The sequence below is a fragment of the Mastomys coucha genome, unplaced genomic scaffold, assembly GCF_008632895.1.
Source record: "Mastomys coucha isolate ucsf_1 unplaced genomic scaffold, UCSF_Mcou_1 pScaffold18, whole genome shotgun sequence".
NCBI classification, from domain to species: domain Eukaryota; kingdom Metazoa; phylum Chordata; class Mammalia; order Rodentia; family Muridae; genus Mastomys; species Mastomys coucha.
The window spans coordinates 60,502,849-60,517,469 of record NW_022196900.1 but is presented as its reverse complement, the minus strand read 5'-3'; the positions used below and the strand labels follow the sequence as shown (position 1 = coordinate 60,517,469).

Below are 14,621 nucleotides of genomic sequence, written 5' to 3'. Positions count from 1 at the left end.
AAAAAAACCAAAAAAAAAAAACAAGAGCTGCTTGTGGTTTTTCCAGTGAACAGGGGTGGTGACTTGGACCACATAGTGGGGATGCAGAGAACTGAGCTGCCAGGATAGATACCCAGGAAGGGAAATGATCAAGATTTGACTGTAGATCGATACGAGTATGACTCATTTTGTTTTGTTTTGTTTTGTCTTGTTTTGGGTTTTTTGAGACAGGGTTTCTCTGTGTAGCTTTGTCTGTCTTGGAACTTGTTCTGTAGACTTGACTGAGCTTGAACTCATGGAAATCCACCTGTCTTTACCTCTCAAGTATTAGGATTAAAGGCCACACCACTGGCCAATCAGGATGTCTTTTGACTCCAAGATAATCTTGTTTGTTTGTTTGAATGATTTGTTTATTTTTTATGAATTGGTGTTTTTTTTTTCTGCATATACGTTGGTGTGAAAGTTCTGTGTGAGAGTGTTGTGTTCCCTGGAGCTAGAGTTACAAACAGATGTGAGCTGCCATGTGGGTGCTTGGAATTGAACCTGAGGCTTCTGAGAGGACAGCCACTATGCTCTTAATCACTGAGCCATCTCTCCGGCCCTGTATAATCTTGTTTTAGGCAGGGTTTCTTAGATTATTTTTTTTCCCGTGAGTATATTCTTTTTGCCTGAGAAAATTTCCGTGCAACCATATCTATCTATGTATCTATGAACCTATGTATCTATCTATCTCAAACATTTACTGATAACAGATCATAAAGAATTGTATTTTATTGCTTCCTGTTATTTTTGGTTATTTTTGTTGTTAGAGGTGGAATTATGTTTGTGTGGTTATCTTTTTTTGAGTTTGTTGAAAGAAGATTACTTTCTTGCTTTTTCTAGGATGTAGGTTTCCCTCCTTGTGTTGGTGTTTTCCATCTATTATCCTTTGTAGGGCTGGGTTTGTAGAAAGATATTGTGTAAATTTGGTTTTGCCATGGACTATGTTAGTTTCTCCATCACTATGTCTTAATATCTTTTAACATCAATGGACTCAATTCCCCAATAAAAAGACATAGACAGACTGGATAAGTAAACAGGACCCAGCATTTTGCTGCATACAGGAAATGCACTTCAGTATGGATGGATCTAAAAAACATCATTCTGAGTGAGGTAACTCAGTCACAAAAGAACACACATGGTATGTACTTACTGATAAGTGGATATTAGGCAAAGAGTGTGGAATACCCATGGTACAACGCATGGACCACATGAAGCTCAAGACCAAAGACTGGATGCTTCAGTCCTACTTAGAAGGGGGAACAAAATAATCAAAGGAAGTAGAGGGTGGGAGGGACTTGGGAGGAAGAGAAGAGGGGGAGGAGGAAAAAGAGGGGAAGAGTCAAGTATGAGAGGAGATGGAGGAAATGTACAGAGTGTCAGGAAATTGAACAGAGGTGTGTAGCAATGGGGGTTGGGGAACTGAGGGGTAGCAACCAGAAAGTCCCAGATGCCAGGAGAGCAAGAGCCTCCCAGGACCCTATGGGGATGACATTAGCTGAAATACCCAACAAAGGGCGGGGGGAGAACCTGTTGAGACCAGATCCAGAGGTTAGGCATGGCCTCCAGGTTGAGGGATGGGGCCACCTGCCCATCTCCAAAATTTTAACCCAGAATTTTCCTGTCTAAAGGAAATACAGGGACAAAGTGTGGAGCAGAGACTGAAGGAAAGGCCATCCAGAGATTGCCCCACTGGGGATCCATCCCACATGCAGACACCAAACCCAGACACTATTGCTGATGCCAAGAAGTGCTTGCTAACAGGAGCCTGATACAGCTGTCTCCTGAGAGGCTCTGCCAGATCCTGACCAATACAGATGTGGATGCTCTGCTTGCAGCCAACTATTGACCTGAGCACAGGGACACCAATGGAGGAATTAGGGGGAGGATTAAAGGAGCTGAAGAAGCCTTATTGGCATCAATGGGAGGGGAGGCCCTTGAGCCTGTGAAGGCTTGATGTCCCAGTGTAGGGGATGCTAGGGCAGTGAGGCAGGAGTGGGTGAGTGGGTGGGGGGAACACCCTCAGAGAAGCAGGGTAAGGGGAGATAGGATGGGGGTTTGCAGAGAGGAATTCGGGAAAGGGGAGAACACTTGAAATGTAAATAAATAACATATCCAATTAAAAAAAGAATAAAAGAATTGTATTTTAAAAGTATTTTCTGATATATAATTTTATCATTTATTTAAAAAGTGAGTTTTCTTACTAATCAGACTGATGTTTTCTTTGCTATGATAAAAAATTGACTTAAGACAACTTGAGGGGGAAGTTGTTATTTTAGCTTACAGATTAGAGTCCATGACTGAGGAAAGTCAAGGCAGGAACCTAGAGGCAGGAAATGAAGCAGGAGAGGAACATTGAGGAGCGCTGTTTACTGGCTTGCTTCTCCATGGGCTTCCTCAGTTTGCTTTCTTATTCCACCAAGGGCCACAGGAGTCTTGCCTCCGGAGGGCTGGTCCTCTCTTGCAGTTAATTAAGAAAATGCTTCACACACTTGCCTATAGGCTAATCTGGGGGAGGTGTTTTTTCTCCACTGAGGTTCCTTCTTCCTCGATTACTGTAGTTTTGTATCACACGGACAAACACTAATCAGAGTAGATGTGTTTACTTGTTTTTAAATAAAGAATTGAATCATGGCTGAGCATTTGCTGCTGTAAACTCAGCACGGCTGATGTCTTTCAGAGTTGGCTGACTCTTCTCTGTATCACCATCGATGCTGAGAACCCCACTTTGCACAAACATCACAACAGCATGGAAGCATGTTTTGGTGGAGATTCTGTCCTAACTGAAAGTCAAAACAAAATAAACGTGTGTGTGTGTGTGTGTGTGTGTGTGTGTGTGTGTGTGTGTATGTGTGTGTAACTTGTGTATCTGAAACAGGACTTTTATTTTTTTATTTATTTAATTTTAACATTTATTTGTGGGCAGGGGCAGTCAGGTGTAATGTCACACACATGGAAGTTAAAAGACAACTTTTGGTGATCAGATCTTTCATTTCACCATGTGGGTTCTGGGGACTGAGTCAGATTGTCAGACCTGGTGACAATCTTGCCACCTCATCAGCCTCTAAGCAGCAAATTTAAAAAAAAATCATTTTAACAGGATTCAATCCAAACACATACAGTGTGGTGCATGGTGTGGAACAAGAGTAGAAATGCTACTCAAAGTCTTTGTCATAACAAATGTTTCTGTAAGGATAGTGAGCTTTCTATCTATAGTAATAGATAAATAGATAGACAGACAGACAGACAGTACAATTCATAATGGGTAGATCTGAGCCAAAGTGCTTCAGGAATTGTCTGCTGGCAGTGTGTGTTGTGACAATACTTACAGGTTGAAGTGCACTTGTGTGTTCAGGACCAAGGCTGCAATGACACATTTGGATACAATGGGTAGGCATGGCTAGAAATACCTCACATTCATTATGTTTGATTTTTAAATTAACTTCGGGTTGTTACACATCTTAGAAACCTTTTACTTAATGACAATTTTGTGATCATCCCACAGTAAATCATGAGAAGAACCACTGGTTTGTAACAGGGCCCTAGACCTTAGCACAACTGACGCCATGATGGAAGTGCCATTCAGAGTGTGAAACTCACCATGTAGACACTACTACCTGCCAAAAATGAAAACAAAGGCCTAATCCATCAAAGGTCCTAGTTCTGGGAAAGTCTTTGAGTGTACTAACCTTGCTTTTTGGTATCCGTAGTTGTGCTTCTAGCTAACTCTTCTTGTTGACTAAAGCATGTCAACCCAAGACATGGTTTTTTGTGCTTAAAAACTCACCTTGAGAAAGGCTTGAGCCTTCACTGGGATCCTGAACACCCAGTGTAGTTGCTGGTCAGCTAAGAAAGTCTTTCTACAGGCATAAGCCCATGTCTGATCAGTCTTTTCTGTTGAATACACCACAAGTTTAAGAAGCCAGAATTGAAGACACTTGAGAGCCACAGGTTTTTTTTTCTTTTTTTTTTCTTTTTGGTGTGTGTGTGTCTGTCTGTCTGTGTGTGTGTGGCTAGAATAAGACTAAATAAACCTATTGTGAAAGATGATGATTAATGAAAACTCAAAAGCACTGGACACAGATTAGGTATGAATGGATGTTAATTCTCATTACTCTTTTCCATAGTTTGTCTCTGCTGCTCCTTTACAGGGACCTACTTACACAGAACAGAGGCTGGGCCTGAGGAAACTTGTGGAAGCCGGAGGTTTCGTTTCAGGGTAGGTCCTTCTGATGGTTAGTATTGTCAATTTGACAATTCGAATCACCTAGGAGAGCAGATATACCTGTGAGGGATTGTATGGATTAGGTTGTCCCTTGGCTGTGCCCTTGAGAATTACCTAGATTAGGATCTCTTAGAAGACAGGCTTTGCACAGCCCTGTGAGGGATTCTATAGACTACTCTATCCCCTCCTCAGTGCCCTTGAGGATTATCTAGATTAGGGTAATGGAGATAAGATCCACTTTATCTGTGGGCAGAACCATTCCCTCGCCTGTGGTCCTGGATTTAATACCCAGGAGAAAGCTAACACAAGCATCCATCCTCTCTTCTTCCTGAGCATGCGTGCAATGTGACTTTCCACCTCAAGTTTCTGTCATCACTTCTCATCATGATGGTCTGTATTCGCTCCAACTGTACAGGGTAATAAACCTTTTCTTCCTAAAATTGCTTTTGTCAAATATTTTATCGCAGCAACTGGCAAAGTGACTTTCGTTCTTGCTAGGCAAGTCTTTCCGGAACTCTCTTCTGGAGTGGCTGGGATGGGGCAGAGGTAAACACACAGGGCCCGGATAACGCCTCCAAGGGCACAGGTCGCTCCAGAAGGCGAATTCTTACTCCCTGCCTGAGTTCAAGTCTTCTTTTTCTTTGCTTTTCATTTTTTTTTTTCTTTTTTTGAGGGGGGTGGTGGTGGTTGGGGGCGACAAGTCTTCTCACAGAGATCCACCTGTCTCTGCCTCCCGGAGTGTCGGGATTAAAGAAGTGTGCCAGTATGTCCAGTTTGAGTGCAATTCTCACAAGCTAGATAGTAAGAGGAAGCGAGCTAGGACACTTGCGGGAGTGCAAGCCCAGATGGGGGCGTGGCGGGCAGGCGGAGACTCCAGGGTCCTCCGGCTTGGGTCTTGGCTCTGCCCCGCTGTAGGAGCAGCTCCTGACGTCACGGGAGATGGGCCAGACAGGGGGCGTAGTCAATAGGGGCGGGCCCGTAGGGGCGGGGTCTGAGGTGGAGGGGCGGGGCGCCGTTGCGACTCAGAGCGCAGGCCGCTGCTGCCGCGGAGTAGCCGGCAGCTGCTGACGAGCCGCGGGGTCCGCGCCTAACCTTGCGCGTCCTCTCCGGTGCCGCTCCTCAGCCGCGGGTGTCCACGCTGGGTCCCGCACGGCTAGCGGAGTTGCCAGCCAGACGCCTGACCCAGACCGACCCTGCGCCAGGGAGCCGCGCGGCCCGGCGCACACGGAAGTGGTGAGTGGTCCCGGTGGGGAGGTGGAGACCTCCGTGGCCAGCTCGGGGACCGTGAGAGGGACGCGGAGCGGGGCGGCCGGGCGGCCAGGGCGGCCGGGGCGGGGATTTCCAGGCGGCGGGGCTGCCGGGAGGTGAGGGGAGGGCCGCTCTGCTAACAGCGGCCCGCGCCACCGACATCCTGTTTATGGCCCCGCGGCCTGCGCGCCGACGGCCTCCGGCGCCGCAACAGCCCGACCGCGGGACTCGCCGAGGGTCGTGGCCCGCGTCCACCCCTGGTCAGCTCTTGCGGGGGGGCTCTTTCTGGGGCTTCGGACTGCGAGGGGGCGCGCCCGGGAACTCCGAACCGCAGCTTGCCGGAACGTAGCGTGATGGAGGGTTATGGGTGAAGGGATTGGGGAGAGGCGACTGTAGGTCCTACCCGAAGGGACCCGATTCATCGAAACTGGGACTATAGTGTCTGTGGCTCCCCAACTCCTGGCTCCGCTTCCGTGCGAACGCCCCAGTCGCCTCAGAAGCTGTAGGCACCCCTCTGGAGACACTCCCAGGCTCCTGGGATGCGTGTTTACGAAGGGAGTTCTTTAGGGAGACTAGATCAGAGATCTCCAGGTGCCTGTGTGCCCCCTTCGGAGGTGTATTCTCTGTGATTTCCCAGGGACTAGGATCATGCCCTAGTTGGTAGTCTTAATTCATGGCTGTGATCCGTCTTCTGCCTCTGTCTGCCTCGATACATCAGTATCCATGCTATTAAAATTCCTCCCCAGTCATAGAGCTCAGTCGCAGATATTTACGCTAGTATAAAATTACCATTACTTCTTTCAAGGAAGAAGGCATAAAATCTTGGGTCGTTAAATAAGTAGAATTCTGAGACAATTAGATAAAATTATCTAGCCTTTGGGTGTTGCCCTCCCCGTTTAAAAAGAAAATATTTGAGTTATGTGTGGTGTAAAAAAACTTTTTTTTTTAAAGATGAACATTTTGCATTGATTAAATTTTTGATCTTCCCTTTCTAAAACCCACATTTTGTGTTGCCTATTGCTTTTGGTTGTGGAGACTCTGATGTTTTCCAAGTACTGGAATTTGGGGCTATGTGAAGTGACTATGATCTGGTTCAAAATGTCAGTCAGTAGTGCCTAAGTTGAGAGATCATGTGGGGTTACCAGATAAAAAAATTAGATTTGGGGCCCCGTGTGGAAAGTCATTTCATTCCTGGCTTCAGTTTTCCAACATCCAGGGGATATTTTTTTTATTGAAGGATCAGTTTGTTCTTTTGTGCTTCATGGGGAAAGTTAATGGAGACTGCCAGCCAGCATTATAGACAGTTCTGGTATAACATGCTTTATAAAATGGAACGAATGCCTCTTCTGTATGGATCTAGAGCATGTAGAAAGAAACAGATACTTCATACTAGAGGGAATGTGAACATTACAAATCGTAATCGTAACTTAATTCTGTGTGGCCTATTAACTAGGCACTTGGACTGTGTTTCAGTTTGTCTACACTGCTGTATTTTTCTGTGAGGGGGGAGTTGTTCAGATTTCTCTGTTATCCTTTACATTGAATACAGCTAGTTCTGTTTCAACCCCATTCCACAGTACACGATTTACTAGCTTTGGGAAAAGATGTTAGAAAGTGAATAAATTAGGACAATAGCTAATAGATTTCCTAACATATAACCATATTCATTTTTGTTGTAATTTAGGCAGGTGTTAGTCTCAGTTTGTCTTACCCGGAAGATCATTATCTTTCTGGCCACTTGGTATCCACCCTTTACAGATTGAGGTGCTAGGAGGAGTTAGGCTGTAAAAATACTTTAATTTGGGCACCTGCTATAAAAAGCTAGTGAAAAATATGGAGTTTTGAGGATTGGGTTGCTTTTACGGGAATGTGCTTGCCTTAAATTACACAAGGGAACTTAACCCAGGGCTTTTAAAGAGGACTGTGAGGTCTGCCAGTTTAAAGAGGTTTGACTTTATGAAGAGTAGTGATTCTAAAGAAGACCGACCAATTTCAACAGCACATTACCAGCTACAGATTTTAACGTTGTCCAAAGACATCATTCTGTTTATTCTGAATAACTTGAAGTAACACATATATTTGGAGAGAAATACAAAAGAAGCAACTACTTAGAATATATGTAGATTTAAACTCATTTTTTATACAGAGAACGCTATAAATAACTATTAATCGAAAACATTTTACAGCTTAGCAAAGCCCAGGCAGAATCTGTGTTTTCTAACTGCTAGATTTTCTGTGCTTTCTTTTTTCCCCACTGAGGACACATATTTTGTATATCTTTAGTATAATTTAGTGAGATGATGATATGTTGCTAGATTTATTGTCTGAGATGTGCATATTTGTACAAAGAATTTTCAAAAAATAATTTTCACGAGGCTGGAGAGATAGTGCCCTGGCAACTCTTCCAGAGGACCTGGATTCAATTTCCAACACCCACATGGTGGTCACACCTGTCTGTAACTCCAGTTCCAGGGGTTCTGACACCTTCACACAGACATACAAACAGGCAAAACATTAGTGCACACAAAATAAAAATAAATCATTTAAAAAATAATCACATAGGAAATTTCAGGCGGACAGAGAATGGGTTATTTAAACAGAATCTAGCTGAGCGAGCAATTTCTGATGTTCTCTGATGTTCTGTGGCTAAATGGCACGTGGAGCCTTGCCATCGAGCAGAGGTGCTTGAAGGAATCTTGATGAATCTTTCAGACTAGTGGTTAACAGCTTGGTAAAATTTCATGCTGAGGGAGACATTGATACGTTCTGAGGAGTTTTGGAGGGTACACCTTGTTGGGGAGGTGGTATCTAGTGGGTAGAAGCTAGATGTACTTTTAAACCCTTAGTAATGCACAGGACAGCCCTTCCTATAGCCAAGTATGGCCTGGGTCAAAATGCCAGTAGTGCTCAAGTGGAGAGATAATGCTTAGGGGTGCCAAGTGAGAAAAGAGATATCGTGGCTCATGTTGTGGCAAGTTATTTCATTCCTGGGACCGGCTTTCCCCTTCTAGGAAGAAACGAAAGCACCTAGATTAGTTATTTTGCAGTCTTTGTGGAGAAGCCAGGCAAGTAATGCAAGCATAATGTGTGAAAACCCAAGGACATATAAACTAGAGCTGCTGTGGAGAAACTTCATGAATAAATTGTTAGACACAGTGGAAGCAGGGAAGAAGAGGCCAAGTTCCTCTGTTGAGTGTTGAGCCACAGGGAAGAGTTAATGTTATTGAGGGTTTTGTGTGTGTGTGTGAGGGGGGGGGGCTGGAGGTGGGGAGTCGGGGGAGTAAGGGATTTATTTAGTATGCTTAGTTTTTTGGGTAGATTTTGTTTTTTGTAGTCCCCCACAATGCTTATTTTTACACGAACAAGGAAGGCACTCACTGTAGGAAAATTGGGAAATGTAAGAAAGCACTAAGTAGAGGAGAAAAAAAAATCCTCTGTGCTCTATATTGCTTTTCCCATTTAAAGGCAGTCAGTCTTACCATGTTTCCTTTGAGCATGGTGAAAATTGGAAGAAGGCTTACCATAGAAAGGAACAGAAATGTTGGTGTGGGAGTGGGTGAGGGTAATGCTCCTTGATTCTACTATTCTCCCTTTTAAAAGAATTTGGACCATGCTAGGTGTGTGTGGTACATTATCTGTGGTCCAAGAACTTGGGAGGCTAGGGTAGGAGGAACACTTGGATTCAGGAGTTTGGTATCAGCCTCTGGGAGAGATAGTAAGAGTTTTTTTCTCTATGTAATGCAAGGTACAAGGACATTGGCTCATTGGTGCTAATGTATTTGTGCTAAGCGCCAAAGCTTTGTCTTTAGCCCTTCGATTGTTACTTCCTCTGCTTTACTCTTCTTGTCCTCAGAGAGGTATGCCACTGTAGCTTCCGGTCTCAAAAACTTTCTGGTGACATGGTTTGAAAGAGCTGCCGCGTTGAAATGCTGGGGTTTCAGGGGTTGGAGAGGAATTCCTGTGAATGCTCTTGCCTTTTAGGTACACTCACACTTTTAGCCATTTGAGACGGTTGGAAAGGATAAAACCTTAAGTACCATTTTGTGATGCCTCCACTTTGTTTTATGATGTGTGGTTCTTCACAGCTGGTCAGAGCACATCATTCTTCAGTGCCCTTTGTCCCAAGGCAAGATGTGCATTAGTAAAAAAAAAGGAAGAAACATTAATTGTTGTTTTGAGTCTGGGTCTTTCTCTAGCCCAGGGTGGTCTGGAACTCACTATGTGGCCTCAAACTTGTAATCTTCCTGCTTTAAGCCTCCCAAGTGCTGGGGTTAGAGATAGGAGCTAACAGGACAATTCTTTTAAGTGTCCTCCGGTCAGAAGATAGCTGACACTTTTTGAGATGTTTTAAATATATGTAACTGGTTTACTTAACATGCATATTCACATGACATTTTGTTTATCCATTTATTACTCAGTATCTATTGACCTCTTACTAATAATAGTCATAGATAGTGAATAAGTGGAGTAAAGTACACAGGGCTCCCTGCCCTCATAGAATGTGCAGACTGGTAGAAAAACTTGAGTGTGTTCCCAGGTTTGGTGGTATGGTTATACATGTAGAGTAAGTCCCATTGTGTTGTTGCAGAGTGTTCCTACAAACATTGAGAGGACTCCTTTGTAATCTGAAGAATAGGGGATAGCTTTAGTTTTGTTTTTGTTTTTGTTTTTATTTTTTTGATTTTTCGAGACAGGGTTTCTCTTTGTAGCCCTAGCTGTCCTGGAACTCACTCTGTAGACCAGGCTGGCCTTGAACTCAGAAATCGGCCTGCTTCTGCCTACCAAGTGCTGGGATTAAAGGCATGCACCACCACCGCCCGGCTAGCTTTAGTTTTTTTTTTTTTAAATATATTACATATCAATTCATTTTATTTTTGTACACGAGCATCTCTTGGTGCCTGCTATGTGCTTGGCAGATGACTGAAGCATAGCTCATATGGAAATAAACTTGGTGTACATAGCTTTTACAGTGCAAAGGTGAAAAGTAAGCCTATTGGGGCTTCTCAGGAGAGCTAGACCTGTTCAGAGCCTTTCTCAATTTTTTTTTTTAAAGAGGTGGAGTGGACCTAGTAGGTGGCTGAGTGGGTTAAGTGCTTGCAGTTCAAGCATGAGGACCTGAGTCTGATCCCCAGCACTCAAAACACTGGATGCAATGGTATATGCTTGTAATCCCAATGCTGGAGAGGGGGTGCTGGAGCTTGCTAACCAGCTAAGCTATCCAAATAGGTGAGCTCCAGGTCTGAGTAAGAAGTTCTGTCTGTCTGTCTGTCTGTCTGTCTGTCTGTCTTTTTTTTTTTTTTTTTGAGACAGGGTATCTATATATCCCTGGCTGGCCTTGAACACACAGAGATCTGTCAGTCTCCTGGGAATAAGTGCTGGGATTAAAGGTATATGCCACCACTCCTGGCTCTTAGAACTGCTTTTGGTTTGTTTTTGATATACTGCCCTAAAATACAAGGTGGGTGGCTCCTAAGGAACACCTGAGATTGACCTATGGTACACATACACACATATCCCCACTTATATGAAAGTGTGAATACTTCCTACATAGAAAGATGGGAGTGGGCTCTTGCTCCTGGGCTCAAGGAATACTCTTGTCGTAGCCTCCAAATAGCTGTTCCTCTGGGCATGCACCACTGTACCTAGCATCCAGTGTCTTTGAAGAGGCTTCGTTTGAGTAGGTCCTTGATGAGTGTGAGCTCCCTTGTTCTGAGGTAGGATGAGATGCTGAGAAGACATACAGAATGAGCAAAGGCATGAAGCAGAGGTGGGCATGTACAGAAGATGGCGAGAGACTTGTTTGCATATACTGATTAGAGCCTACTAGCCTTCTCAGGAGAGAGCCGGAGGAGGTGAGGCTGTTTGGGGAGAGCTTGCAAGCAGAGACTCTCAGTCTGTGGACAGGAAGAGGTCAGGGACTGTGGCCTCTGGCCAGTGGATGGGTAGGGAATATGAGAGCATTTGAGGTTTTGGGGTGAAATGAGCAGATGGAAGAATTGTGAGGCACTATGAGGCCTTGCTCTTCTTCCTTTCTTTGTTTTCTCTAGAGATTTATTTTTATTGATGTGGATGTGCATCGTATCTGTGTGAGTGTATGGTACTGAGCAGTTGCTCAAAGGACTAGAAGAGGATTTCCTGGGACTGGAGTTACAGGGAGTTTGAACTACCTGCTGTGGGTGCTGGGAACTGAACTCTGGTCTGCTGGAAGTGCTCCTAACTAGTGAGCCAACTCTCCAATCCAACAAATTATGGCTGTTGGTTACCCACAGAGTGGGATAGAGATGGCTTCAAACTCTAAGAGTATCTGAGGATTGAGAGACTACTAAACATTTTGGAATGGTGTCAGGCACAGACTTTGTGCTAAAACTGTTCTGATTGTTTTATTTTTTAACTTTTCAAAATGATTGGCATTTATGCTTTGGGTCAATTTTTAAAGATGGTGTGGCATGTCCCCAGAAGATGCCAAACAAAGAGTACCTGATGTATTTTTGAAACATTTCTGTTAGTAGTGGCTACAATATAATAATAAAACAAAGTGTTGGTGCTTAATCAAGGCAGTTTCCATTGAGATGCTAGATAAATTGTTTTAGTTTTTTAATGAAAAATTAGAAAGTTGCTTTTATGTAACTTCTGTAGGAGCTGTCCAAGATATAATTTGAGAGGAATGTACTGAGCAGCTTGGAAGACCAATGTAAAGGTGTTCTTTAGCTTTTGTTAAAGTCCATGTTTGTAGCCAAGGGTGGGCTCTAGCCAAGAGACACAGCAGACCTGTTTGTAAAATGATGTCAAAATTAAACATTTTATAAGGGAGATAGTGCTCCAGGGAGCTTTGCTGCATAAAGAATGATAGGAATTTAAAGGAACTTTCATTTGTTGTTTTCCTTTCTACAGTTTCTGCTCTGTGTTACCTATCATACTTTCCTGAAGCAGGATCTACCCAAAACAGAAAATTATAGACAGTCTTTTCTCCCAATTATGTGTGTGTGCACATATAGATATATGTATATTGCAAGTATATTTCATTCTTAGTGATATTCTTGCACAAGCTTATTGAATTTAAGTATTTATAAAATGATAAGCTGTGCATAGGAGTGTACACTTGTAACCATATTTTAAGTGTATTTCATTCTTAGTGATATTCTTGTTGGACAAGTTTATTGAATTTAGGTATTCATAAAAAAGGATAGGCTAGGCATAGTGGTGTGTACACCTGTAATCATAGCACTTGGCAAATGCAGGCAGGAAGGAAGAGGTCAAGGTCATTCTCAGCTACAGAGAATTTGAGCAGGTCCAGGCTGCCTGAGACTGTCTCAAAAACAGCAAGCAGGCAAACAAAAACAACCCCCTTCTCTCTCTTTGGTGAGAGAAAGAAAAGGATAAAAGAACGAGTGGTTGGGACAGCAGTCTTGATACCATTTTTAAAAGAAGATTTATTTATTGCTATCTATGTTATATGTGTTTCACTTCATGAATTTATGTGCACCGTGTGCATGTAGGAGCTTGCAGAAGCCAGATCCTCTTGTATGCTGTTGTGAGTCATTCTGTTGGCACACAGAATCGAACTCAGGTCCTCTGAAGAACAGCCAGTGCTTTTAGTTGCTGATCCAGCTTTCCAGCCCTATTCTTATCCATGTGCTTTGACAGCAAAGTACATGTAGCTGAGTCCTTTCTTCCCATTTAAGATTGAGAAAGAAAATCCCAAGTCTGGTGGGCAGTGGGCTAACGAGTGGTCACCTGAACCTGTAGAAAGACTGCTTGGAGAGATTTAAAGAGGAAACTTAGATGTGATATTTTCAGATAAACCAGAGACTGGTCTGACTACACAAAGTAGAAATAAGAGTAATTTGTAATGAGTGCAACTAATCATTTGTTTATAATAATATTGTAAAGGGCTTAAGGCTATTAGAACTGACAGTTCACCAATTAACCATGATTATATCTGTGGGCTTGTTTGTTAATATAATTTTCTCTGACCATGGAGGAGTTATAATTTATAGCAATTTTTTTTAATTAGTAGAATTTAAAATAATCTTCTGTGTTGGTAGGTTGCTGGCAGAGAGGCACAGGCAGACCTGTTTATCAAATGATTCCTTTAGAGTTCGTGCTGGTGGTATATCTGACACACACACACACACACACACACACACACACACACCACACACACTCACTTGCAGAGAGAGGAGACAGAGCAAGTGAGTGCAAGAGCCAAGCCTGCTAAATATGTATCTTCCTGTGGAAAGTCTTGTTTTTTAAGGTGATTTTTGGCCCCACCCAGGAAGGTGGGTATATGCAATTTGCATTATAAAGATAATTTTTTTTTTTTGCCACACTTAGAATTTTTCTAGGACTTCTAGGATTAATTTGCATAACTTAGCCTAAAGAAGTAGCATATACTTTGCCTAAGTTTGCATATTGCTTGATTTTTGTTCAGCTGGAGCCACTCTAAAATTTGGACTGTCTTGCTGATCACTGTGCTTGTGTTACCTCTTTGGGAAACTCAACTGATGTCTGATGGCACGTCTACATACAGACTGCTTGTTTACAGAGAACTTCTACTCAGGGTGCTTGGACCTAGAAGCGAGGGTCATAGGTTCAATTGGCCTGAACATAGATAGAAAGTCCTCTTGATGTGGCTTTAGGAAATAGGCCATTCTGATGCACTAGATGGCCACTATAGAAATGCTCTTAGGTATACACACACACACACACACACACACACACACACACACACACACATATGTATATATGTATCATGATATGTGAAAACAGAGTCTGACTCATATATATATGTATATACATACATACACACACATGCACACACACACACACACACACATATATATATATATATATATATATATCATGGTATGTGAAAACAGAGTCTGACTCTATCCTTTAGGTTTCAGCAATTAAGCAGTTACACAAGTATTTATGATGTTTATGCTAAGTGTCAGAAGAGATGTATAGTTGGTTCTAAGACAGAGATGAAGCTGTAAAAAAGGAGTGGGACCTGGGTAGTGAGTTTTTTGTACACTAAGATCTGAAAGATGGCTGGGCAGTGGTGGTGCACGCCTTTAATCCCAGCAATCAAAATAACACCCCCCCCCCAAAAGGCTATCCTTAGGAGTTT

General features: G+C 43.1%; 1 protein-coding gene across 1 annotated transcript in view; it reads left to right on the top strand.

Moving 5' to 3' along the window:
• Positions 1–5,240: 5,240 nt before the first annotated feature.
• Jak1 (Janus kinase 1) overlaps positions 5,241–14,621 on the top strand; it is a 123,703-nt gene continuing 114,322 nt past the window's right edge. The window contains exon 1 of the mRNA XM_031377947.1: positions 5,241–5,476. The gene's annotated coding sequence lies outside the window, so the exon portion shown is untranslated. The remainder of the gene's footprint in view (positions 5,477–14,621) is intronic.